Consider the following 26,272-nt stretch of genomic DNA (forward strand, 5'->3'; position numbering starts at 1 on the left):
ATGAATAATATATTCGCGACATAAACCAACGAATGCGTTCGTTCAAGTACAAAGATCGTTCCTTGTGTTTGAAAAAAAAACTAATATCTGCGAACTTCAAGAGAAAGAGAGTGAGAGATAGGATTATTTACAGAAAGGCAGAGAGATTGGCCTGAGCGATAGCTTGCTCTAGCCTGCTACTGGGGGAGGGAAAGGGGAGAAGAAAGACTAGTGGATGACAATGGTGAGATGGAGAGGTGAGTATATAAAATTCTTTCTAGCTGAGACTAATTTTATAGCCGCGAATATAGTCCAGTTGCTTCCAAAAAGGTTATAATCGCTCTTATGACCACAATTTCACTGTTGGTGTCTGGCCAAGGAAAGATGTTGCATGTTAAAGAGCACCAAGGGTTTTAGGGCGAAAAAATGCTATCATATCACAAGGGTCACCCAATGCTCCAACCCATTACAAAACCTTGTTCTCGATCACCTTGTAACTGTGGCAGATACCCACTTGAGGCGTAATTCTTCATCGTCGTCAGTCACTGCGTAAGAATTTTCAACGAAATTCCTTGCAAGTCTGTAGCGGATACCACACTTCTCCGAAGAATGACGAACGATAGCATAGTGAATGCCAGCCTACCACACAAAAGTTATGATTATGCGTAGTGGGTACCCAGTAAGTGTGCTTGTAGCAGTTATCCAAAGAGTGTTTATAAAAGGCTCCAAAAGGCCGCTCTTCCAGCTGACGCTGTGAATGTGCTGCACGTTGCGCGCAGGCCCGATGGCTTTTTAACTAACTCGAAATCCCTACGGCTACATGTATCATGCCTGGTATCACGGTTTCGGCATGTAAGGCCGCAGATGTTTATGCATTGGGTCATGTTACATCCAATGGCCCTGACGGCGAGGTTATTGCATAGAGGGGGAAGGGGGGAAGATGCGGTCATCAACCAATGTGAACCTTTCTGCAATGAAAAAGGCTACATTTGCCAGTCTTTTTCATTGCAGCTCTACCGACAAGCAGCCGAGACATGGCCTGTGTTCACTTGGACCGAAAAGCTGGCAGGAATAGGTTAAAGTGGGAAGAGATAAAAGAGCAGTTGAGGCAGGAGGAGCTGATGGTATATGGGGTTGTGTAGACACATCTTCGGGACCTGGAGCAACCACCCTGCTATCCGGACTACGTATGGGAATATTGCAATAGAACAGAAGGCTAAGAACAAGAACAATATGCAATGCAACAATCAAACGTGGCTATTCGAGCATGAGACATAACGCGGTAAAAAAAAGTATGACCAAAAGCACAACCAAAATATTTCTGCATATCGGTATCTTCCAAAACTACGTCCTGGATTTTTTTATTTATTATAATGTACCAATATAATTTTAATTATTCAATTATTGTTGTACTGCTTAGTGTTTTATTATTCTCGTTTATTGTTCGTAAGCTAAGTTTAAATTTCTTGTCTCAGTATATTCTGTTACACGATTCACGGTCACTCTCCATTAAATGGATGAGCATCACTGCCCAAGACAGCGGCACCCACACGTTGGTGGCGTCGGCTCGCGAAAAACCTCTCCGTCGGCACTCACGTGTGAAAATCCTTCCCATACGCTTCCGCTCAAATTGAAGCGTTACGTTGCATCAGGCGAGCGGAGGCGGAATTACTACAAACACCTCGCGCAGTGCAGTCGGGAGGTCCAGAGAGCGTGCAGTCATGTGCTTCCGCAGCTTGCCAGGGTTCGTCGCGCTTCCGTTTAACCGTGGCCCCCTAGCGGTCAACGGCGCGCACGAGGGGGGACCTGTCGGTCAAGTATACGGGGCCAGCGGTCGCTCGCCAGTGCACTTGACGGCAGTGCATTTTCATTACACAAGGAAGCCGCCTCGAGCACTGCAGCAAGCGGTGCGAAATAAACGATGCAGAGTCGCGTACGCGTGAAACTTGAAACAAGGTAAAGAAAGAAACAAAAAGCGAGACCTAATGTGCGCCTCATTACAATACGCACGTAATGTAGTCGCCTCGCTTTCGCGTTTAAGTTTCCTGAATACAGTGCGCATGCGAAGTAGCCGTTCGTTTCCCCATTACCGCTGGCTTGAGACGGCACGTGGTTCAAAATTGACGCCAGCACGAGCCGGCCGCTTTTCCTTTTTACGCTTCCTGCGTTTTCCGTTTCGCTTGCTTCAACTACACTAAGTATAACTCTTCCTCGCGATTGTTTTACATCCGGCATCGTCAGCCAGTGCCCTGAGCTTCCGCGCAAGGGAGCTCATATTTATCTCATATCATATCGTCATATTTATCTTATTACTCGCTTCAGCGAGGCATAGTGGCCAGCTCAACGCGACCGGTGTCCATAAAAAGAAAAAATCTGCAAATTGTTCAACGAAGCGCCCGAGTAGCTTTACCTGCGAGGCTTGTCTCACTTCGTGTGATCGACGAGAAAAGAAGGGGGCAACAACAACAACAACAAAAAACTTGCCGAGAATAAACAATAATAAAGACGCTCGGCGATCTGTGAAGAAGCCGGAAGATGCACGTGGCGTCGACTCTGTATGGCGTTTTCGGCGTCCCAAAGTTCAAAGCATGATGAGCCACCTCAGGCGTGGCGCTTCTTTTGCGCAGTGTGGACGGATAGACCTCCTTCGCTTAAACGCGCCAGCCTGAGTGACCCTATGTGCACAGGCTACGCAAGACGATGCGAAGAAATTTATGACCGTATTTACGGAAATAACGCTGCTTCATGCCCGAGAGACTGGAGAAAAACATCAAGAGACCGCAGGTAATAAAAAAAAAAATGCGATGAGCCAAGGGGGCTGGCACTTTTGAAGAGATCGTGAGCTCAGGTGTGAGGCTCAAGTCTGTGCAACGAAAATTGCTTGCATATTGCTCGCATTCTGGATGATCTAAAGTCCGTAGAATGCTGTAAAAATAAGTAAAGGAGGTACAATGTTACATTCGTACCAGTTTGCTTTTTCAGGAAATGTGCGTGGTAAGCGAACTAAAGAAAGTTACGGATCCCGACTTCACATTCTTTTGCGATGTCATCGTCGTCATCATCAGCCGGACTATGCCTACTGCAAAGCAAAGGCCTCTCCCACGATCCGCCAATCAATGCGGTGGACGAGAAAAGAGCCTAGTCAAGCTGCACATGTGCAGTTTTTTTCTCTTATCTCCTTTTTTCGCATGAAAATTGCACTGTATTGGGCTTTGGGCAATGCGAAAATGAAATTAAAATTTGGATTTTATCTTGTGCTTTCTGCTGCCCCATTATACCGGCGAACTTTTTAATCTCATCGGCCCACCTAACTTTCTGTCTACCCTTTATGCGTTTGCCTTTTCTGAGAATTCAGTCAGTTACCCTTAATGACCAGAATGACCAGTGGTTATCCTGCCTGTATACGTGCTAAAGACACAGCCCATGTCCATATTTTTATTCTTGATTTCAACTATAATGCCCTTCTCCATCCCCCCCCCCCCCCCAATTTGTTTTTGTGTTCCCTGACCCACTATGCTCTCTTCCTGTCTGTTAAGATTGCACCAATCATTTTCCTTTCCATCGCTCGCTGCATCATCCTCAATTTAAGCTGAACCCTCTTTGTAAGCCGCCAGTACCTTAGCTACTAGACCACCGCGATGAGTTTTAATGAGATTTTTTTTGTCTCCTCACATAGTTTGCCAGTGTCCTGTCTAGTGGCTATACCCCTGACTTTCATTGCACACTCTTTGATGATACTACCAAGGTATCGTTCGTTGTGTCGACGCTAACGTCGGTTACCTCGTTTAGAGCAGCGAATCCATTCCGAGGCGACACTCTGAATTCGCGTACTTTCCCTCTCACCTACAACACAATCATTGATGGCGTAGTGGGTACCCTGCAAATGTGCTTGCAGCAGCTAACCACTGAGTGTTCAAAGAGGCTCGGAAATGCCACTCTTCCAGCTTTCGCATTATAGTGCGGCGCGTCCCGCGGACGCCTGGCGGTTATTGTTTTACTCCTTTCTTTCTCCTACTGACAAAAAATGACCATAAGTTTACTTTGGTTCCCGGGAAGTGAGATCTGTGGAAGCTGGAGGCCCCCTCCTACAGCGTGTTCTTTTTAGCCAAGGCAGATGTTCCTTTAGGAATTATGCAGCTTCCACTCCTCAGAAAATGGCCAGCAAACATGGTCGGCAATTTTGTGAAGATCTGCTCTTCCAAACAACAACAACAACAACAACAACAACAACAACAACAACAACAACAACAACAACAACAACAACAACAACAACAACAACAACAACAACAACAACGACAACGACAACGACAACGACAACGACAACGACAACGACAACAACAACAACAACGACAACAACAACGACAACGACAAGAACGACAACGACAAGAACGACAACGACAAGAACGACAACGACAAGAACGACAACGACAAGAACGACAACGACAACGACAAGAACAACAAGAACGACAAGAACGACAAGAACAACTACGACAAGAACAACAACAAGAACAACAACAACATCAACAACAAGAACAACAACAACATCAACAACAAGAACAACAACAACATCAACAACAACATCAACAACATCAACAACAACAACATCAACAACATCAACAACAACATCAACAACAACATCAACAACAAGAACAACAACAAGAACAACAACATCATCAACAACAAGAACAACATCATCAACAACAAGAACAACAACATCAACAACAACAACAACAACAACAACAAACAATGTTGCCCCGCCGCGATGGTCTAGTGGCTAAGGTACTCGGCTGCTGACCCGCAGGTCGCGGGATCGAATCCCGACTGCGGCGGCTGCATCCGATGATGGAGGCGGAAATGTTGGAGGCCCGTGTGCTCAGATTTGGGTGCACGTTAAAGAACCCCAAATGGTCGGAATTTTCGGAGCCCTCCACTATGGCGTCTCTCATAATCATACGGTGGTTTTGGAATGGTGCATTCCACGTATCAATCACTCAACAACAATAATGTTCGTGATCACGAAAAGGCCCTGTTCAGAAAGCAGCCTTTCATGCCGTTAAACGCAACGCATGCAGATCTAGAAAAGAAAACCGAAACAACTTGACGACTAGCTCGCGTAAAACACCCCTGAATGACCAATCTTTTGCTTTCTATGGAGGCGTTTCCCCTGGCGAAGACGAAAGCGACGTGGTCATCAATCGTCACCTCGCGAGTGGTCAATAGTGCTACAGTGATGTCCGACGCGGAGAACGGGTCCCACCCATCTTGCGCCTCGCCCCTGCGAGTGATTTCTCGTTGCGCGTCCACCGAAATTCGCGGCCGAAAGCGATCAGTCGCGAAAGCCTATAGCACTCGCGTGAGCGAACTTCAGTTCTCGATGCTCTTCGCGTTGATGCACGCGACGATACGAAAATGACTTGAGCCTTGCGCTTTCTGTAACAACGTTTCTTTCCTTGTGTTTCCTTAGTACATCTTCCCTCTTAACCGAGAGCTCTTTTGTTTCGTTCGTTTTTCTTTTTCGTGCGTTTTTACGCGTGCGTGTGCCGTAAGAATGCTTGCTTGTTTGGTGCGTGCGTGTTCGGCGCACATATGTAAGTTTGCGAGCGCAAGCAAGCGCGTGCATCTGCACACGTGACACTGCGCATTTCATCCTGTGCGCATGCGCGTTGTTTCATTCGCAGGCTTGTTTTTTTGTTTTTGTTTTTGTGTGGCTCTGTGTTTGGTACGCGCGTCCCGATTTCAGGAGAATGCGCAGTTCATGCTTAAGCCCTAGGGCGGAATGAACGTTCTCGCTGGTCACTCCCCTCCCAGGCCAAAGAAACGATCGGTAACACAGCGGCTCATGATGATGGTCCGCTTTGTTTCTGTCTCCAGGTGGTCTTCTCAGAGAGCAAAGGGTTGTACGGACACAACCCGCCCATTGCCCTCCGAGAGAATGGCTAATAACGAAGCACAGGACCTCACAAGGCGTATCCAGCTCTGGCTTTCGCTTCTTGCATGCAGTGTATGCCGGGGCGTTGAATAAGCGCTGTAACAATTGCGAGCAAGCTTCTACGTTGTTTGACATCCGGTTGAAAAAAAAAGGCAGTCATGGTGGCTCGACAAAAACGAACGTCCGGTGATGTCGGGGGACGTGTCCAGGCGTAACAATTACGTTTCAGTTCAGACCGGACACCAGAGGTTAGCAGAACGAGGAAGCTTTATCGGGTCGAGAATACATGAACGAGCAAAACTGAATACCTACTTCCTCCAAGCGGACTTGCTATCGCATGACGAGTCTTATTTTCACGTCTTCGGCTGTACAGTCGTTCGTTATTGCTCATGTGGCGCAGAATTTCACGCGGCAATAATGCTCCGTAGAGGAAACTAAATTTTCGAAGAAACTTTAAAAAAATGCATGATGCTTCACTTCAAAAGTTTTGTTTCGTCATATCCATACATGTACCAGTGAAAACATTCTACATTATATATACGAATTCCAGCCCTTAATAGAAAATGATATTTTCAGCCGCACTCTAAGGAAAATGGCGCATGAAACACACGAAAAAAGAACCATACCCTCGTGCGTGAGACCTAAGGCGACTATTCAGTAAGATAATGATTGAGAACATTGGCATAGTGAGGTTTTGGGCTAGTTGGTTTTTCATGACTGAAGAATTGCGCTACAGTCGCTGCGGTAAACGAAGTTAGGGAGCCCCGCTGCGGTGGTCTAGTGGCTAAGGTACTGGGCTGCTGACCCGCAGGTCGCGGGATCGAATCTCGGCTGCGGCGGCTGCATTTCCGATGGAGGTGGAAATGGTGCAGGTCCGTGTGCTCAGATTTAGGTGCACCTTAAAGAACCCCAGGTCATCTAAGTTTCCGGAGCCTTCCACTTCCGCGTCTCTCATAATCATATGGTGGTTTTGGGACGTTAAACCCCGCCTATCAATGAATCAATCAATCAATCAAACGAAGTTAGGGAGGAGAAAAGAAAAGAGTTGTCTCCTCCCTAACTTCGCTTACCACAGCAACTGTAGCGCAATTCTTCAGTCAAGATTGAGAAGGTGCTTACTGTCGGAAATACGTTTCAAACTTTTGCTGCGAATAACATCCGCCTGGTCATGTAAGCTAGCTCATGTATGGACACTGCATTGTTAATGCACAGCGTTGATGCATTGTCCATGGGGTTCATACGTTCCATGAACACATTCGTATAGCACCGCATGTCTTTTTCAAAAATCCGGCGCTCGGCGGGCATGATCGTTTTAAAAGCGCAGCTGTTTAAGCCAGCCGTAATTTGCGAGGTCTTTAAAGGAAACTATCATCATCATAAATGAGCGGATGTCTAAAAAAAATTGGAGAAGCTACCCCACTTTCCATTAGTGGACGGTAGGAAATAGTGCTGTTGTCGGGTCCCTTTTAAAGCTGGCACTAAGTCGAATCTCGAAGTGAGCTTGATTTTTTTTTCTTGAATTGTTGAATGAGGCACCCAAATTACTGTAATTCCCTTTATGTTGTTTTTAGCCCACAGAAATAAATCGTGTGGCGGTATCTTAATCTAACCACCATATATCCTCTGTGGGGTTGCTTTTGCTGCCAGACGTTTTATTGTGTCACCGGCACCGTCGCATGAAAATTTGCCATGTGAAGTGGCAAAGAACCTCCACTCGGCTGAAAATTCGTGGTCCTGCTCGTGGTAGCAAAGGTTCAAAAAGTCCCTTTTGTTTTTGTATTGAGAAGAAGCTATATCACAAAAATAATGGATCTATTTTCACTTGGTGGCAGGTATCGTTTGACTACATCCAGTATTTCACACTGAAATTCGCATACTGCGACTGTGTCCCACTTCGAACAATCTGAAATTAAGGCAAAACTTCGCACAGAAACACCTCCACAGGTGCTTTGCTGGTCAATGATGTATACAACTACAGGGTGCATTGTGGCCTGTGCATTCACTCAGTGGTACGACTGAGGCGCGTCCTGAAGCATAAGAGTGTAATTTTCGGTGAAGTCCATCACCACAACAGCCTTTTAAGACCTTGAACTTGAAGTGTGACAGCTTGGGCTAGTTGGTATGACATGACGATAGTTATAGCGCGAGAACAGAACAACGACACAGAGACGTGTCCTTCTTGTCTCTGTGTCGTCGTTCTGTTCTCGCGCTATAACTATCGTCTTGAACTTGACCTGATTTCTCGGAAGTACTTGTACTGCTGCTTGCTAACGAAATAATGTGTTCAGCTTAGCACTTCTGCAAACTTTTCAGCAAATTGTTCTTGTGTGAGAACAATGGTTTAGAGTGAGCAGCGAACTCCGCTTATTCATTGCTGGACATGTATGCCGTGTCCGCTTTTAAAAATACGGGCGAGGCTTTGTTGAAGCATGCTCATTGCATAAGTTGTGCCGGGGTAGGATGCGCATTTGCTAAACACGCAGTCTTTATTATTAGGCACGCATACCGATGTAGCCAAGAGCTCTTCAGTTGTTTGTTTGAGACCACTGGCATGATGCATTAAAGTTTTGGTGGCTCATGCACACTGTGTGTGTGCCACTCCTGCCAGCCAGGACACAGTGGCGCAGACATAGAGAGTCGCTTGTGGAGGACTCACACTTTAGGTCCAAGATCCTTTTTCACTGTTCATGCATCTCTTTGAGAATCTTCGAAATTAGACAGTTTCGTTTGCCTTGCAACGTGTCCTTTTTTTTTTCTTGGTTCAAATCCCGGCTGCGGCGGCTGCATTTCCGATGGACGCGGAAATGTTGTAGGCCCGTGTGCTCAGATTTGGGCACACGTTAAAGAACCCCAGGTGGTCGAAATTTCCGGAGGCCTCCACTACGGCGTCTCACTTTGCCACACTTTGCCAATGCGCACCGCTGACGTTGGTTGTGCACATCAAAAATTATTTTTTCGTTTTAAGCAAAATTTACAGGAATAAAATCTTCCACATCAGAGGCATTAGATCGCATAATGATCTATCTCATGTATCTTTAACACGATGACCTTGATCATTAATTGACGATTGAATCTTCCCCGAAAGACACTTTTTGTCAATTTCGCAAGAATTTTTCTCAATAACTGCTTGTTTATAGACGTGTACAGTATTTTTCGCTGCTAGTGGGTCAACTTGTAAAAAACAAAAAAACTTCTGTGGCTTTGCTAAGCCTATTTAGACCGTAGAAGTAATATGTAGTTTTAGTTGGGACGTCACGTGAAAGAACAATGACAATATAATGCTTTTAAACCAAATGTGTCGCCATACCCAGTTTGAAGGTTACATAGGCATAATTTATTCCCGGCTAACTTTTCCTTTTCGCCGGCACACTTGAAGCGGGGTCCGTGACTACACAATTTCTTTGAAAAAAAAAATACTTCACTAAACTCACTCTTTTAAAGCTACATTTCAGCTCATTTTTTTTTTCAGCTGAATCACTGGTGGTCGAATTTCGGGCTGGAACGTTTCACTTGGAACGACCAATTTGCGTGTCCATTCTGAGATTTATTGGTGGATAAGGGGTCAGCTTGCTGGTTGCCCGCAGTGAAATGGCGGAATCCGTTATCCCTAAATGATGTCTTCTTCTTGTGAAACTTGTGTCACGCTAACTGCGCGTCTGCATAGCTTATATCAGGGCTCTTGCCGCTGAAACGAGCTCCAATTGACATAATAGGAACCCAAAAACTTTATCTTCTTTTCTCTATAGCTTTTTTATTTCAGCACACGCCAGTCGAGTGTTTAAACCGTTATCTTTTATTTATGTGCACCCCGCCAGGACCAAGAAGGAGTGTAATCGATAATCGCTGCAAATACTAGTGCTCCACTTTCTCGCTGGCTTCACTTAGTTGTGGCAGGATTGTCAAACAGCGTGAGTACATATCAACTCACTGTACAAGTAGCCGAGTGCACTATACGGAGACCAGGGAGCACAGCCATGTGTAACAGTGTTACAACAAGAGATGACCGTGCCTTATTGTACTTGACGTGCCTAGTTCCATTTATTTTAGCTTCAGCGACTTCTAACGAGCTCCTTCATCACGCCATGGATTCTATACACGAATATCAGAGATCTCCAGCCGCAATAATTGCAGCGGACGACACAGGGAACGTCTTAGGTTACGTCCATCGGAATCTTACCATTTCCTCAACGCTGTGGACGTGCCAGACCGTGAACAGCAGATGTTACCAATCCTTCGCGCGCTACATCACGCCACCTCAAGCTTTCCCGGGACCAAGTTTTGTCTTTGCACCCCGACCCGGCGGTTTGCCGAAAGGAATTTTCCATGAGGTTAGACGTCTGGACGTGTCACACCCGTACGTGTACTGGACCTTCGGTGTCCACGACCACTCAGATTTGGACCAGTTCCTCTCGAATCACTCCTGTCAGGTCATCACCGTCACCGAGAAAGACATCAGCGTGGCTGCTGATGGGTACAAGTATTGCGGCCTACGATCGAGGAGTCCAACGCTGGAATGGAAGCATTTGCTGGCTGACCAGGAATACGAGAAAAGTTACCCTAGGGATGGGATTCTTACGTTTGCGATCCACGAAAAGCGCACAATTGGTTCGCTCTGTGCGGACATGGGTCCCGCGTTCTTTCTGGGCATGGTACTCTCCTCCGTCCAGGTACGGGCCCCCGAAGAAGCGGCTTTCTTGGACGCCTACGACGCCATGAACAATTCTGTTCGTGTGCATTGCGCTGATCGAATGACTGGTGCTTCTCTCTTACAAACGAAACAAGTTGACTTCGTCCTTTACAGCTGGTTCAAAAAGGTTTCCGCATCCCCGAGCGAGTATAAGCATGCGTTTTACACACCCTCGTCTCTTTGTTTCTACAGTCGTTCTGGCGTTCCGACGCCACCTTCCTTATTGGACTCCTGGGTTTTCGTGGGTTGGTGTTTTCTTTGCGTTGTCCCATTCTGTCTGGCAATCGTTGTCATATTTCACGCTCAGGGTGTCGTGTGTCCAAACGAACGCGTTCCCACTCGCGTCGTCGTCATGGTGCTGGTGAGCAGTGTCCTGGGGCGAAGTCCCCAGGGCGTGAACGGCGCGGCTTCGGCAACGAGGCTGGCCGTGTCCGTGTGGTTACTGGGAACCTTCGTTCTGGGTATCTACTTGCAGAGCAGTGTGACCGCTTCTACGAGTGTCCCTAGCTTATCAGCTGAGATAAGAACGGAGGAGCAGCTCTTGGATCGCCTGAACGGTGAAACCATGGTTCCTTGCACTGCAAGATTCAACCACGAGATTCGAGGTAACCGTGAAACCGAGCCTGTGTATAAGCCTCTGGCCAGAGCTTTTCGCAAGTGTCGGCCAGACTGCATCGAAGACTTCGGGTACGCCTGCATGGAGAGAGCGAGTCGTGGAACACACATTTATTTTGCTACTTGCACGGAGCTGCAGCGTCGCCTGGCGTTGAATTACAGACTGGTTGTCGGGGACAGCGCGTTGGCCGGCTGGCAGGGATACTCCGCTGTTCATACCCGTTACCCATTCAGGTACGTTGTTTTAAGTCGTTTACTGAGATAATCAGCGATATTATTCATAGTGCCTACTTATTAGTAAACAAGTGATGGGAGTAGATCATGCGGATGTAAAGGGCTGGCTTATCGTTTGTTTTATGTTTTTGTATAGCAGTGTCATAATCATGTCAAGGCGTGTACTGATGCATTAAACTACTGAGTCGCGGGGAACGGAACCAGCAGGGACCATGGTTTGGAGAGGTGGCGGGACAAAAGTAGTCGTATTTCTTTAATGGGAAAGTATCTTAGTCTCATCCAGTTCACTGACCTTCCGCCAGCTCTTACTGTAGTCAGCCATAGACTATCGCCAATTCACGCTGAATGCGTGATGTCAAAAGCGTGCTTAACATTCACGAACATTACACTGCAACACAGCTTTTTTTTTCATTCATATAAAAAAAAAGATGAGATCTAGAAAGGGTGGAAATGAGAGATATATTACTGCAATCATGTTGAGTTGATGTCCTTTGGCACGTATTGTAACGACTAAATTAAAAATTACTATGAATAAAGATTAGCAAGAGTTATCTGAGCTATATCGACGTAGTGCTTTTTATTCATGATGGTGAGGAATATTTTCACAAAACTTACTGGGGAACTAAACTGCGAAAGCATGACAGTAGTGCTTAAGATAATATATTCTTCGGTGGCCTGGTAAAAGAGCAAACTTTTTTATTTTGTCCTCAAGACTTGCCGCTCATGTAGTTTTTCCAAGTTACTCCTACTCTCATGCTTCTTGTCTTTTACACTATTTGATGTCCATACGTACGGGCGAATATTGACGATAAAAAAAAAGGTGGAAAATAGAGGTTTGCTACTTTTTTCCACAGGTACCAGCACCGGAGACTAATGATGGCCGTTTCGGAATCTGGAATGTGGATGCACTATGGATCTTATTACCCGCTGCCGTCAGTGAACGGTGACATCGTGTCCTTCGACATGGCATTACACGGCTACCTGGTGGCTCTTTATGCAGGAATAACGCTATCGTTAGTGATATTCCTGGTTGAAATATTCCTGTATCACTGTGTCGGGAAGAATGGATAAGGGAGCTCGAAGCTAGCAAGGCGGTTGTTTGTACATGACGCCTGATTACTTGTTGTCGTAGTAAATGGCACAGCCATCTGTGTCCGTGTGTGCGTGTGTGTGTATGTGTGTCTAAACTGCCTTTCCAGCCTTGCACGTAATTACATTCACACCTTCTCACTTTTCAATGTTAGCGTACACCGAAAAACTTCAATAGCAATGATACAATATTCAAAGGATGTTAGATAGTATCGTTAAACAACAGGTCAGGTTGATGACGTAGTTTCAAATAAAAATGCTCATGCTGACAACGTCCAAATTATTTCTTCGGGATAGATAAATTTCGAATTGATGCAGACGTTACTTATCATTGCTGAAATTAGAAAATTTTCTGAAAAGTCGGATAATGTTCTGTAGCTTTTCGACAAAGTATATGCTTAAAAACTTCCGAAAATTTTATATGGTAAAATGTTTTTACTAATTACTTTGCCCAATTCGTGTGCAATTTCGTGTTATTTCACCTAGGTGTGTCTCAACTCACTCGTTATACAATGTTGACCGTAAACTGTACCTTTATATATAGTGTGACAATAACTCAGATTTTCAACTACATGCCCCACTTAGATACGTAAAACCGGTAAAGGTATGCGCAATGCATTGATGAATAAATAAATTTGTATCCATATGAAGGCATTAAAACGCAACAGTTTGTAAAAAAAAAAGAAACATTGATGTTGTTTTGTTTTTGCCAATTGTTCTGGTCATACTTTTGTCGCGGCGTATTGTTCATCATCGCAAGTTCACAATGAAAGTTTCACGCGTACCTGTGAAGCACAAATGGGGAAAAACGATGAAACTCGGAATAAGTTAGTTTTGCAGCAAGGGCGAAGAAATGAATGCGATTGCAACCAATTAGAATGTCACCCGAAGAGCACTAAGTAGCTAGAAGCGAACAGCGTGCCGCTCAAGCACAAAGGACACAAGAAGCCAACACACACAACGAGTGCGAACTGTAACATTCTTTATTCCGTTTGATCAGCGCAACAACAAAATGCTCTTCGATATCTTTTTTTTTTTTTGAAACCTGCAGCGCATGGAATGACCCCTCTGCGTGTACTGCCGCATGGTGGCGCATTCGACGCATTACTACGGTATGCAGTGCGTGTGGAGAGGAAGAAGAAACTGCCGAGCACTTGATAATGTTCTGTAAAGGGCTTCACCCTGTCGTTCAGGTTGATGGCGCAGAGTTTTTCAAAGCACAGGAGTTTAGGGACAGTGAGGGCAAAATAGACTTTAAGTGGGTAGAATTAACTAGAAGGAGGTTATCTGATTTGGTGGCTAAAGTCAAGGCACGAGTGAAAATTGAACCTTTCGCTGCAAAGTACGAATCCTCAACCTCACAATTGAAAAAAAAATCTAGTTTTTCGTTCATTAGGTATAACGGCTTGGTGGCTGCAGCCACCGCCCAATCTAAAGGGTACAGCCATATCCATCCATCCATCCATCCATCCATCCATCCATTACCCGTACACCCGAGGACGTTTTAAAAACAAATTGAGAGTTCCACAACTGCTAACCCGCAGGTCGCGGGATCGAATCCCAGCTGCGGCGACTGCAGTTTCGATGGAGGCGAAAATGCTGTAGGCCCCTGTACTCAGATTTGGGTGCACGTTAAAGAACCCCAGGCGGTCGAAATTTCCGGAGCCCTCCACTACCGCGTCTCTCATAATCATATTGTGGTTTTGAGACGCTAAACCCGACATATCAATGAGAGTTCCACAACGCGAGTGAGTACTGAAATGTGTCACTTTTTACCGCGCGTATATTTAGCGCGACTTGTTGAACGTGGCACGCGTTAGAGCGAGAGGTCGGAGGTTGAAACCCCGGTGGCACAATTAAAGATTTGTTGCTTGTTATTTGTTTATTGTGGCTTTTATTTATCATAATCATCATTACCATCAACTTGACTGACTACGTCCACTGCAGGGCTCCTCGCATGTTCCACCAATCAAACCAGTTCTTATATACAACGTGTCAGCAGCAAACACAATATAAAAAAGTTTGCGGGTATACCCGCAAACTTCTTTATCTTATCAGCCCACCTGATTCTCTGGATCCCTCCCGCGCGTTTGCCTTTTCTTGCATCCAGTCAGTCGACTTAAATGATGAGGAGTCATCCTGCCAACGCGCTATGTGCCTTGCCCATGCCAATTTCATCTTCCCAATTTCCACTATGATATCCGAAACACCCGTTTGTTCCATGACCCACTCTGCTCTCATACTGTCTCTTAAGGGTAATCATTTTTCTTTCCATTGATTGCCGCATCGTAATTGAATTCTGTTGAGCGTCTTAAGCCTCCAAGTTCCTCCTCAGTAGTGAAACACCGGTATATTGTAGCTGTTATATACCATCTTTTTTAGGGGATGGCGGTGGACCGCCATTCATGACTTGTGAATGCTTCTCGTATCCGCTCCGCTACGCTTTTCTTCTTCTGAAGTTATTTCACTGTCATTGTTGCGCTTTGCGCTATACCTCTCCTAAGTAGATGTAATACTTTACAAATTCCAGTATCTTGCTACCTATCACAAAGCACTTTCACATTCGAGACTGTTCTACATTACTACTTTGATTGAGAGTGTGCAGCCGTCAGCAAGCGTGTCTTGATGCAAGCGTGGCGCACGTTTTCGTTGCACATTTGCAAATGTGCGATGAGCATTGATAATTGGGGAGGGGCTGCGGTCGGGTTATGTCTCGAAGCTACAATAGTAATAAAAGGAATGCCAGAGCAGAGGCCTTCTAAAATTTAGAACACTAGGGTCTCTATATGTGCTCCTAAAAATGAGAACACCGGCATCAAGCATTTTAGGGGCGAAGCTCCTTATGGCGTGGCTTGTGCGTTCCTCGTTGTTGTAGTGCGTAGCCTGAGGCACATACCCGCATACCAGTGGGACATACCCACCCTCTGGCCCATATCCGCATGCTGTTGTTGTTTTCCTCTGCACATGGCTCGTACCCAAAAGAGGGGATTGGCCGATTATCAGGCGAATTTGCCCGATACCTTCTGCATTGCTTTATTCGTAAAAACGCTAGTTATTTATTTGTAGTTTGAAGTGCCTATTCCACATGTTGCGTGAAGCGTAGCACGGCGTCGTTATCACGCTCTCGGTGTTAACAAAGTGCTTCTAGCAGAAATGTGGCACAAACTCTCCTTTATTCCTTGGATTGTCCGCTGAAAGACGGTACTTCTAGATGATGAATATGCGATAAAAAGAAGCAAGATGGTGGTACTTGAAGTGTTCACTAGATGGACGGACGGACGAATGGACGCACGAACGGACCGACGGACGCGGACAGAAGCGGGGACGGATTGATGGACGCTTCGCCCACTCATCATCATTTATTCCATGGATATTCTGTGACTTTTAAAGACGATAGTCTTTTTCTTGGGGGACCTTCGAGGCCAAAATTTTGGTATGTTTCTGTCTGTCTGTAAGTCTGTCTGCCAGTCTGTACGTTTGTCTGTTTGTCCACCCTAACGGTTCAGGACACTCTAAACAGCACCGCCCAGTACTCCTAACGGCCGACTCCGTCCGCAGCACCCTCCAATGTTGCTCAAGATTCATCGTTCATACTTGTGCTATTGTCAATTCAAAAGCAATAATCGCGCATATCTCAGGCACCATAACAACATGTATATATTCTGTATGTGCGTCTTTTACTAGAAGAGGCATACATAAGTAATTCTAAGGACCGTACCGCTTATAACGCTGCGCTGACCATCCAACACTTGCACGCAAAGGCGAGTGTTTCCAACGTTTTGCTAAGACGACACGGTGGTGGCACCTACCCGTCACCTTGCATTCTACACCTTATCACCTCTGAGACGCTCGCCCGTCTCAGAGCCACGCGCTTTGTTTTCGAAGAAAAGGCTGCCAGATAGCGCTCATGTCTCACGTGTGACGTGACCTGATGCGCTCGTTCCCCTCCACTGCACGCTCGAGGCACTCTAACACAGCGCTTCCAGAATACCATTCACCGATTTTCTTGCGCAGAACATCAAATAAATGTTTTGTTCACTCTTTCCACACGCAAGACTATCGTCTTCCGACGACATTTGCAGATGAACATGCAGATACGGGGCCATCGTTTTTGCCTGATGCCGGAATCGGGACAGGTGCGGCCGCGAATCCCTCCGGCAACATTCGGGCCAGCAGTCGAACTAGATAAGCACTGGACCACCGGGACGGTACGAACATTGAACCGCATTTGTAAAGAATTCTTTATTTTTGTGCTATATCAACGGCTACGACATAGGTATTAAATATGCTTGTTTTTTTTTCTCTTTGTTTGATCTAGTATCCTCAACTAAGGTTAAATCTATTGGCGATTCCAGTTTCAGCGTGCTAGCATACGAGGTTGGAACACTGTTGGGACTTTACAGACTGCACTGCTTTTCGAACAGGTGGTGGCGAAAATGCTTGTTGTGTTTTAAAGGGGCTCAGCAGCCCCTTTTCAGCGTGGCTCAGCAAACGTTGCTCAATAAAAATCGAGGCTCCAGAGAATACGCCAGCCAAATGGGGCTGAAGCATACATAATCTAGAGAAGTTCATCTTAGTAATCTGGGATTGTTCCAGCCAACAAATCAATAAAAAAACCACACCCTTTGAAGAACTTACTTTCTTGGTGCACTTAGCCAGAATTGATTAGCGGAATCGAGGATGGGACGCAAGTATGACAAGCACAAGATTAGGCTCTTGACTGCTGTCGCAGCAAAATTATTGATCTGGCCGCAAACTTTCCTTGCTAAAATCTCATGCTTTCGCTGCTTGTCTTTCCGGAATGTCGTCTTTCTCTAACGACATAACGATCGTTCGTGGAGAATGCCACGAGCTTAGCTATGAAGAAATGAAAAAGAAAATTACGCAGAGTAAAAACAGATGTAGTTTTTGATGCACAGGCTTTAGGGGCGACACAATCATCTGAATTCCTTGGTGTCCCGATTGAGAGCCAAGTTCCAAGTGGCAAATAACAAAATTCTTACCATGAATATGCTTGTGCTGGCCTTGCGTATGAATGTCTTGGGACATACATGTCCACTTTCAGTCTAACGGGCAGCAGGGCGGCTAGCTTCACGTCAGCCTGCCGTTATGTGGCAGCATAGAGTTGCGGCAAGTACATTATTGATTTCATGTGTAGTCGTAATGCCACCTTTCTCACGCCAACTTCTCATGTGCACAACCTGCCACAACATTCCCACCACCAAATTACACTTCAGCGCGCATTTCGGGAGCCAAGGGAATAATTTTGTTTTTACTCAGCTACCTCTTAATACATGCTTATTTGTTCTTACCCCGTAGTCTTGTTGCCTCTTAATATGTCTTCCTTATCCAGACATGAAAACCCATTGCTTTGAATTATATACACAGAAATGAAGGCACCTAGAAAAAAAGATTAAAAAAATTAGAAACAAAGTCCACTTTTCCTTGGGCGCACTCAGCCGTAGGAGGCAGGTACACCACCGTGGGCCCATAAAGCCTTATCATACGTCTAGAAAAGAGCGACCAGGTAGTTCAGCTATGTCTCCAACTGCTGGAAGGATATGCCAAGCGTTCTTGCACTTTGTGTGCCTCGTTCCTTTCATATCAGTGTCAGCAAACTTGAATCAGCGCCTGCTTAATAGCATAGGTGTTATAAAGGAATACCGCGGCTCTCCTATAGCTGTCATTGCAGCGGGATTCACCGGAAACCTTCAGCGCGATATTCATCAGAACTACTCCACTTCCGTGACGATGTGGACATGTCAAAGCGTCCAGAGCAAATGTTATGAATCTTTCTTGCGGTACATAGTACAGCCAGATACTTTTCCGAAGCCCAGTTTTGTTATCGCGCCGTGGCAAGGCCACCTGCCGAACGGAATCTTCCAGGAGGTACAAAGGCTGAACCAGTTGAACCCAAACGTTTACTGGGTATTTGCTGTCGGTAACCACTCGGATGTGGATGCTCTTCTTTCGAATCACAGCTGCCAGGTCATCACCGTTTCTGAGAAAGACATCAGCATGGCTGCCGATGGGTACAAGCATTGCAGTGAGCGGGTGACGAGCTTAACGCCGGAATTGGAATCCTTGTTCGGGAGCCAGGAATCCGAGAGAGCTTACCCCCGGAACAAACATATTACATTTGCGGTACATGAAAGAGGAACTATCCCTCCGTTTTGCGCAAACATGGGGAAAGTGTTTTTTCTGGGCATGGCACTTGCCGTCTTTGAGCTGCGGGTTCCCGAAGTAGCGGCTCTCCTAGACGCCTATTACACTATCAACACCACAGGCAGTATACATTGTGCTGATCACAGCACTGGTGCAACTCTCTTGAGGGAGAAACGCATTGATTTGGTATGCTACGGCTGGTTGAAAGAGAAGTCGACGTCTCTCTCTGAGTACAAGTACGGCTTGTACTCGCCTACTTCCCTCTGTTTCTACAGTCGTTCTCGCGTGCCAATTCCACCTTCTTTGCTGGACTTTTGGATCTTCTTCTTCTGCTGTTTCGTTTGCCTGGTACCTTTCTGCTGCACGGTCATTTTCATATTACGCGCAAAACGTGCCACGAGACAGCACGAACGTGTTTCTTTGTCATCTGTCATTATGCTTTTTGTTAGCACTCTCCTGGGTCGTAGCCCTCAGTGTTTGAATAGCGGGGACACACCGACAAGGCTGGCAGTTGTGGCATGGTTACTGACGACGTTCTTTATCGGAAACTACCTGCAGAGCAGCGTGACCGCTTTTAGGGGTGTTCCTAAGTTTTCTGCTGAGATAAGAACTAAGGAGCAGCTGCTGGTGCACTTAAACAAAGGCACCAAGGATCCCTGTACTGGAAGCTATATACAAGAAGTGCGAGGTAGCCATGACACCGAACCTGTGTACAAGCCGGTTGCTGGAGCTCTTCACAAGTGTCAATCAGCTTGTCTTGACGAAAATGGCATAGGCTGCTTGCGAAAAGCACGTCAGGGAACGCATATATATTTGAGTAGATGCTCGGAAACGGAACGCCGCTTGGCATTGCATCATGGACTGGTAGTCGGGGACCACCCATTGGCTACCTGGCAAACATACTCTGCTGTGCATACCCGTTACCCGTTCAGGTAAATATTCTTATGCTTTACAATACAAAACAGATAGCAGTATTTCATGTGCTTTCATAAGATTATAAAATTGCAGTTGATTGCACACGAATAGCGTTAGCTTTTGATCGTTCTAAATTTCTTATGTACTGCTATGGTCAACGGCGTCTGTGGCCGTAAATTGAAGGCATGAAGGAAGAGAAGTGGATTAGGCACTTTAGTTTCATTATAGTTAGGTTATGTACTTCCACTGTATTTCTTCATTTTACGCCAGTTTACTTATAAGTTGGGCCAAATTTTCTGAGTACAAAGCAAGGCCTTTCTCAACTAAGAGGCATATTTCTATCGCCGCATGCACTTCACTGACACAACTCACCTCATCGCACAGCAATTCTATTTTATCTCAAATGCATTTTACTAGCGAGAATAAAGAAGGGACCAAGAAAAGTACAAACAAAGCGACCGAAAGACTAGCGGTTTTTTTTTGCGCATCTTTGTTTGTCGCTTTTATATTTTGACTAGTGTGTATTGGTGTCAAAACCAACTAACCCAACGTTCAGCTTTATCCTATTTTGCCATCACCAGATGCTCAGAGAAAAACTACTTTTACTATTGATAACATTGATATTTGGTACGTGGGTGTTTTACGAGGCATTCTTCTCTGATGCCAACGCAAGTAGTTTTCCAGCTAAATATTGAGGTATTTGCGTCACATCGAACGCAAATAACGACTAGGGCATCACTCAGCTGCAGCGGGGCCACATCTAACCTAGATAACCTAGTTAAGTAACCGTAAAGGCGTCTTAACTAGGTTATCTGTATTCACTGAGCCAAAATAAAGACAGTGCATTGTTCATTGTGAAATATTTAGTTGGGCGCTTAGGATCACCGAGTAAGGTTTGGCCAACTGATATCACCAGGTCAAGCTGGTTTCTAACCACGGTAGCCTTTTTAAAGTTTATGTCGCAGACCTGCCCTCAGGCAACACTGCAAATGAAACAATATGTAAAAAAATGAATCTTACTCTAAGTTTGGTAGCATACATGGACGGTGTTTTGGTTGTCTACTACCACTGATACGATCACGCTGAAGGTCGCCTTTTCGAACACCGTGAGTGGTGGCTTCTACGGCGGGAGGAGTTCTTGGTGCTTTGCGATGAGAGCGTTTTACGGTGATAAATAACAGTAGAATGCTTCGCCTAGGCAACAAAGGAAGAGAGAAAGAGAGAGACAGAGGTAAATAAACCACAAGGAGGTCAACTCGTTACACGTTAGGTTTGCTACCTTGCGATGGGTAAGGTTACAAAGCGAAGAACGAAGGAAAGTGTGGAATGGGCATGTTTACAAGAACGCCTGGAATAGTAGACCCAGTCTACGGGCTAGATAACTGGTTATTTTAGGTATTTCAGTATCACTTTCGCTGCCATTTGCGCCCTCAACGCCTGTTTTTATGGTCCTAAAATCTTGTTTTACGAAAATGGTCTCAAGTCTATTTGGTAAAGAACTATCCAAAACAGGCATTCCTTTGTGTCATAGCGAACATAGCACAGCACGACGTGTTCAATTTTCTCTGCCGTTCTGCCGGAGTAGCACGTGGCCACCGTACCCTTGCGGCATGAGTACGCCTTTGTAATAGCAACACCTATTCATAGGCGCCATCCCAGCATTGAATGAAAACAGGAAATTCACCGTGACAGCTGTAGCGTGAACAAGGGATCCAATTTAGGTAGTTGAAATCTTTCGAAGCTAGAAGACGAACACGTATTTACAAGATTCCGAATTAGCAAACAAAGCTGTCTTCCTTATCAATCCTTTTTGATAAAGGGACCGGAATCCTTGTATTTCCTTCACGGGCTGAGCGGACAGCGTCAACGGCTGATTGACTACCTGTCATACGAGTATATCTTTGTATAGTACCCAATATGTAATGTCGTGTCCTCCTGTTCTACAGTAGCCATGGCTGGTCTAAGAACTGGCTAACCTCCCTGTCCTTCCACTTATTCCTTCCTTCCTTCCTTCCTTCCTTCCTTCCTTCCTTTTTTCCTTCCTTCCTTCCTTCCTTCCTTCTTTCCTTCTCTTCCTCCTCCTCCGGTTCTAGCTTGATGGTGATAGTTCTCTATTTCAAGTACAAATTGCTTGCGTCTCCTTCACGCAGGGCAAGCCGTAAATTGTTTTGAGTAAAAAACATCACCCATTTGCGTGGTCGCACTTGTACAACATATTGCTGAGGGGTTCTCATAGTAGCAAGCTTTGCAGCGGTAGATTGCATTACTATATTATGGCTTCGCAGGCACACTTGAAACGCGGCCAGATTAGTGTAATGCAACGTGATTTTCAGAGGAGATGCACCTCTATTGCACGTATTTGTTCCATAGGTACAGCCACTGAAATTTGTAAGTGTGATTCGCAGCAGTGACTTTTATGCATTTTCAGTGACGTGTGACGGTATGAAGTTGAAAACAAAAATTCTTTCGTGGGCATGGGCCTTATAGGCATGGACTTACTCTCACCCTTTTGGAACCTAATTCAGTCATATGGTGGAGACACAAAACAATAGCCGCAAGCGCACCATAGCTAAAAATTTAGGCTGCTGTATTTCACACATAGCTATATATAGGCTAACAGTCAATTTTGATTAAAGCTGTATATTACCCGTCTTTGATAACATTACTTCACAATCATCATAAACTGTTCATGTAAGAAAACGCATTGGTTGGCTGCGCTTACAAAAATCAAAAGCAATATAGCGGACTACTTGGCGCAATAACACACGCGCAGAAGGTCCACTTTCGTAGTATCGGCTTGGCAGCCACAGGAAGTCGGGGCCCGGTATAACATACATTAGTGTTTGAACGAAGCGCAATCGGTGATCAGTGGGCCAAAGGTTACACCGTTTGCTCTTTAATGGAAGGAACTGACGCCTTCCCTCATTACACCATCCGATCCGCTAGTTGGGTCAATTTTACCTTTTTCGTGGTCTCTTTCTCTTTCACAATTTCATACTCTTTTGTACGTTACTTCAGTGCTTGCACAATACCAAATATATTTCCGCCATGTTTGATGCAGGAATCATCACAGGAGGCTGATTATGGCTGTTTCCGAATCCGGAATGTGGATGCACTATGGAACCCGTTTCCCGCCACCATCAGGAGAGGACGAAATCGTGTCCTTCGATATGGCTTTACTCGAGTACACGGTGGTTCTTTACGCTGGACTAACGCTATCGCTGGTGATATTCGTGGTTGAAATATTCTTCCATCACTGTATCACCAAGCGTGACGAAAGGATTGGTCGATACTAGCTATGTTGCCTGAACTGCGTAGCACCTCAGTATTTTGTTTTCGTTGTTTCGTGAAGAGCCGTGAGGCTCACTCTGTAATTACGCTTGATTTGAAGGTTGCCTGAAGTTGAAGTAGCTCAATAGCTACACTATATAATACTTATAATACTACGTCATATGAAATTATGAAATCACAAACACGATGTAAATGATAGGACACCCATGAACTGTGCTAATGACGAGCCACTCTTGCGGTGCCTGTTGAAAGGTGGCCTTCAATGCTAACACCCAAATTCATTCACATGGCCCGCCGCGTTGGTCTAGTGGGTAAAGTAATCAGTTGCTTACCCGCAGGTTGGGGGATCGAATCCGGCTAGGGCGGCTGCATTTCCGATGGAGGCGGAAATGCTGTAGGCCCATGTGCTAATGTTTGGGTTCACCCAAGGTGGTCAAAATTTCCGGAGCGCTCCACTACGGCGTCTCTCATAATCATATGGTGGTTTCGGGACTTTATACCTTACGTATAAAATTCATTCACGCGGTATGACGCGTAACCAAGCGAGCAATTATAAATCAGTCGCAAGATCGGAAGAAAGGATTGTCTGAAACAGAAATACGTTATAAAACAGGGTATTTGTTCAATATTAACCAAGACAAAACTATGATTACGATAATAACAAGAAAATCTCAGGACCGATCTGAAGACATCAACTCGCACGTAATAAAATGTAAAAGTATAGCAAGAATCAGTGACAATTCACTTAATAACGCTAAAGTTATCAGGCTATACCAGCATCTGCAGTTATATCAGTGATGATAAATTGCGATACGGGCATGTGATGGATGACTTGCAAGTGGAAGAATAGCGTAGGTAGAAAAGTACGCCAGTAATATTTGGCAGGGACCAAATAATTTGTCAAAGGAGAATGTTTTGAGCACTGTACCTGCTTTGTGCCACTACTCACACTGGAACAAAGTCTAGTTGCAAATAGTGGTTCCAGGTTTTAGCTTCTAGGCCGAGCATGTTTTTAAAGGTCGCAACAGGCATTTCGGTTGATTTAGTTATTCCATTTCGATACCATATATTTGTCGGTGAGTGAAGCGTGAGTGATATTGGTAGAGTCTTTATTATAAATAATAAATATATATGGCACCTAAAATAAGTTGTGTAACTCAGAGTGAACTCGGCACTCCTTCATTTATATGTAATTATTGTAATACAAATAAATAGATCTGGTACTTTGAGATGTCACTTATGTTTCTTGCAACTGTCATGCCTTAGAAACCCAGTTTGGCTTTCGTTCCAACATATCGGCGCAAGATGTTGCTTAGCCCCTTTCTGCGGCCTGATCATTTTCATATTATACTCAAAACGTGCCACGAGTCTGAACGAACGTGTTTCTTTGTCATCTGTCATTATGCTTTTTGTGAGCACTCTCCTGGGTCGTAGCCCTCAGTGTTTGAATATCGGGGACACAGCGATAAGGCTCTCAGTTGTGGCATGGTTACTGACGACGTTCTTTATCGGAAACTACCTGCAGAGCAGCGTGACCGCTTTTAGGGGTGTTCCTAAGTTTTCTGCTGAGATAAGAACTAAGGAACAGTTGCTGGTGCACTTAAACAAAGGCACCAAGGATCCCTGTACTGGAAGCTATTTATACGAAGTGCGAGGTACCCATTACGCCGAGGCTGTGTACAAGCCGGTCGCTGGAGCTCTTCACAAGTGTCAATCAGGATGTCTTCAAGAAGATGGCTTAGATTGCGTGCGAAAAGCACGTCAGGGAACGCACATTTATTTCAGTAGATGCTCAGAGACGGAGCGCCGCCTGGCATTGCATCATGGACTGGTAGTCGGCGACTATCCATTGGCTACCTGGCAAATATACTCTGCTGTGCATACCCGTTACCCATTCAGGTAAATATTTTTATGTCTTACAATACAAAACAGATAGCAGTCTTTCATGTGCTTACATATGATTTTAAAATTGTAGTTGATTGCACACGAATAGCGTTAGCTTTTGATCGCTCTAAATTTCTGATGTACTGCTATGGTCGATGGCATGTGTGGCCGTACATCAAAGTGATGAAGGAAGAGAAGTGAATTAGGCAGTTTAGTTTAATTGTAGTTAGGTTAGGTACTTTCACTCATTTTACGCTAGCTTACTTATAAGTTGAACATGACACCTAATTTCCTGAACTAAAAAACAAGGCCTTCCTCAATTTAGAGGCATTGTTATGTCACCGCAGATATTCTATTTATATTCTATTTTCTCTCGAGTATATATTACTAGACACAATAAAGAAGGGACCGAGAAAGGTACGAACAAAGTGATCGAGAGACTAGCAGTTTTTTTTTCTGCGCATCTTTGTTTGTCACTGTTATATTTTGACTAGTGTGTATTGATGTCAAAACCAACTAGCCCAACGTTCAGCTTCAACCTATTTAGCCATCACCAGATGCTCAGAGAAGGACTACTTTTACTATTGATAACATTCTGCTTTGGTATTAGGGTGTTATACGAGGCATTCTTCTCACATGCCAACGTAAGTAGTTCTTCTGCTCAATTTTGACGTATATGCGTCACATCGAACGCCAATAACGACAAGGGCGTCACTCATCTGCAGCGGGGCCACATCTAACCTTCTAACCAACCACAAAGGCGTCTTCACTAGGTTATCTGTATTCACTGAGTTAAAATAAAGGCAGTGCATTGTTCATTGTGAAATATATAGTTGGGCTCAGAATCATCGAGTAAGGTTTGGCCAACTGATACCATCACGTCAAGCGGGTTTTTCTTCATGGTAGCCTTTTTAAAGGTGAAACCGCAGACCTACCACTCAGGCAACACTGTGACTGAAACAGTACATAAAAAATGAATCTTACTCTAAGTTTGGTAGCATACATGGGTGGTGTTTTGGTTGCCTACTACTGCGGATACGATCACGCTGAAGGTCACGTTCTCCAACACCGTGAATGGTGGCTTCCATGGCGGGAGGAGTTCTTGGCGTTTTGCGATGAGAGCATTTTACGGTGATCAAATTACCAGTAGAATGCTTTGCCTAGGCAACAAAGGAAGAGAGAGAGAGAGAGACAGAGGTAAAGAAACCACAAGGAGGTCAACTCGTTACACGTTAGGTTTGCTACCTTGCGCTGCGTAACGTTACAAAGCGAAGAACGAACGAAAGGTTTGAATAGGCATATTTACAAGAACGCCTGGAATAGTAGACCCAGTCTACGGGCTAGATATCTGTTGATTATAGGTATTTCAGTACCACTTTCGCTGCCTTATGCGCCCTCAACGCCTGTTTTTATGGTATAAAAATCTTGTGTTGCGAAAATGATCTCAGGTCCATTTGGTTCAGAACTATCCAAAACAGGCATTC

The 26,272-nt window shown here is 45.1% G+C and overlaps 1 long non-coding RNA gene across 1 annotated transcript in view; it reads left to right on the forward strand.

Annotated features, from left to right (window-relative positions):
- LOC142774190 (uncharacterized) overlaps window positions 1-24,135 on the forward strand; it is a 36,112-nt gene extending 11,977 nt beyond the window's left edge. The window contains exon 2 of the long non-coding RNA XR_012886353.1: window positions 22,675-24,135. This is a non-coding gene — a long non-coding RNA (uncharacterized LOC142774190). The remainder of the gene's footprint in view (window positions 1-22,674) is intronic.
- Window positions 24,136-26,272: the final 2,137 nt, after the last annotated feature.

Source organism: Rhipicephalus microplus, chromosome 10 (genome assembly GCF_043290135.1).
Source record: "Rhipicephalus microplus isolate Deutch F79 chromosome 10, USDA_Rmic, whole genome shotgun sequence".
NCBI classification, from domain to species: Eukaryota; Metazoa; Arthropoda; class Arachnida; order Ixodida; family Ixodidae; genus Rhipicephalus; species Rhipicephalus microplus.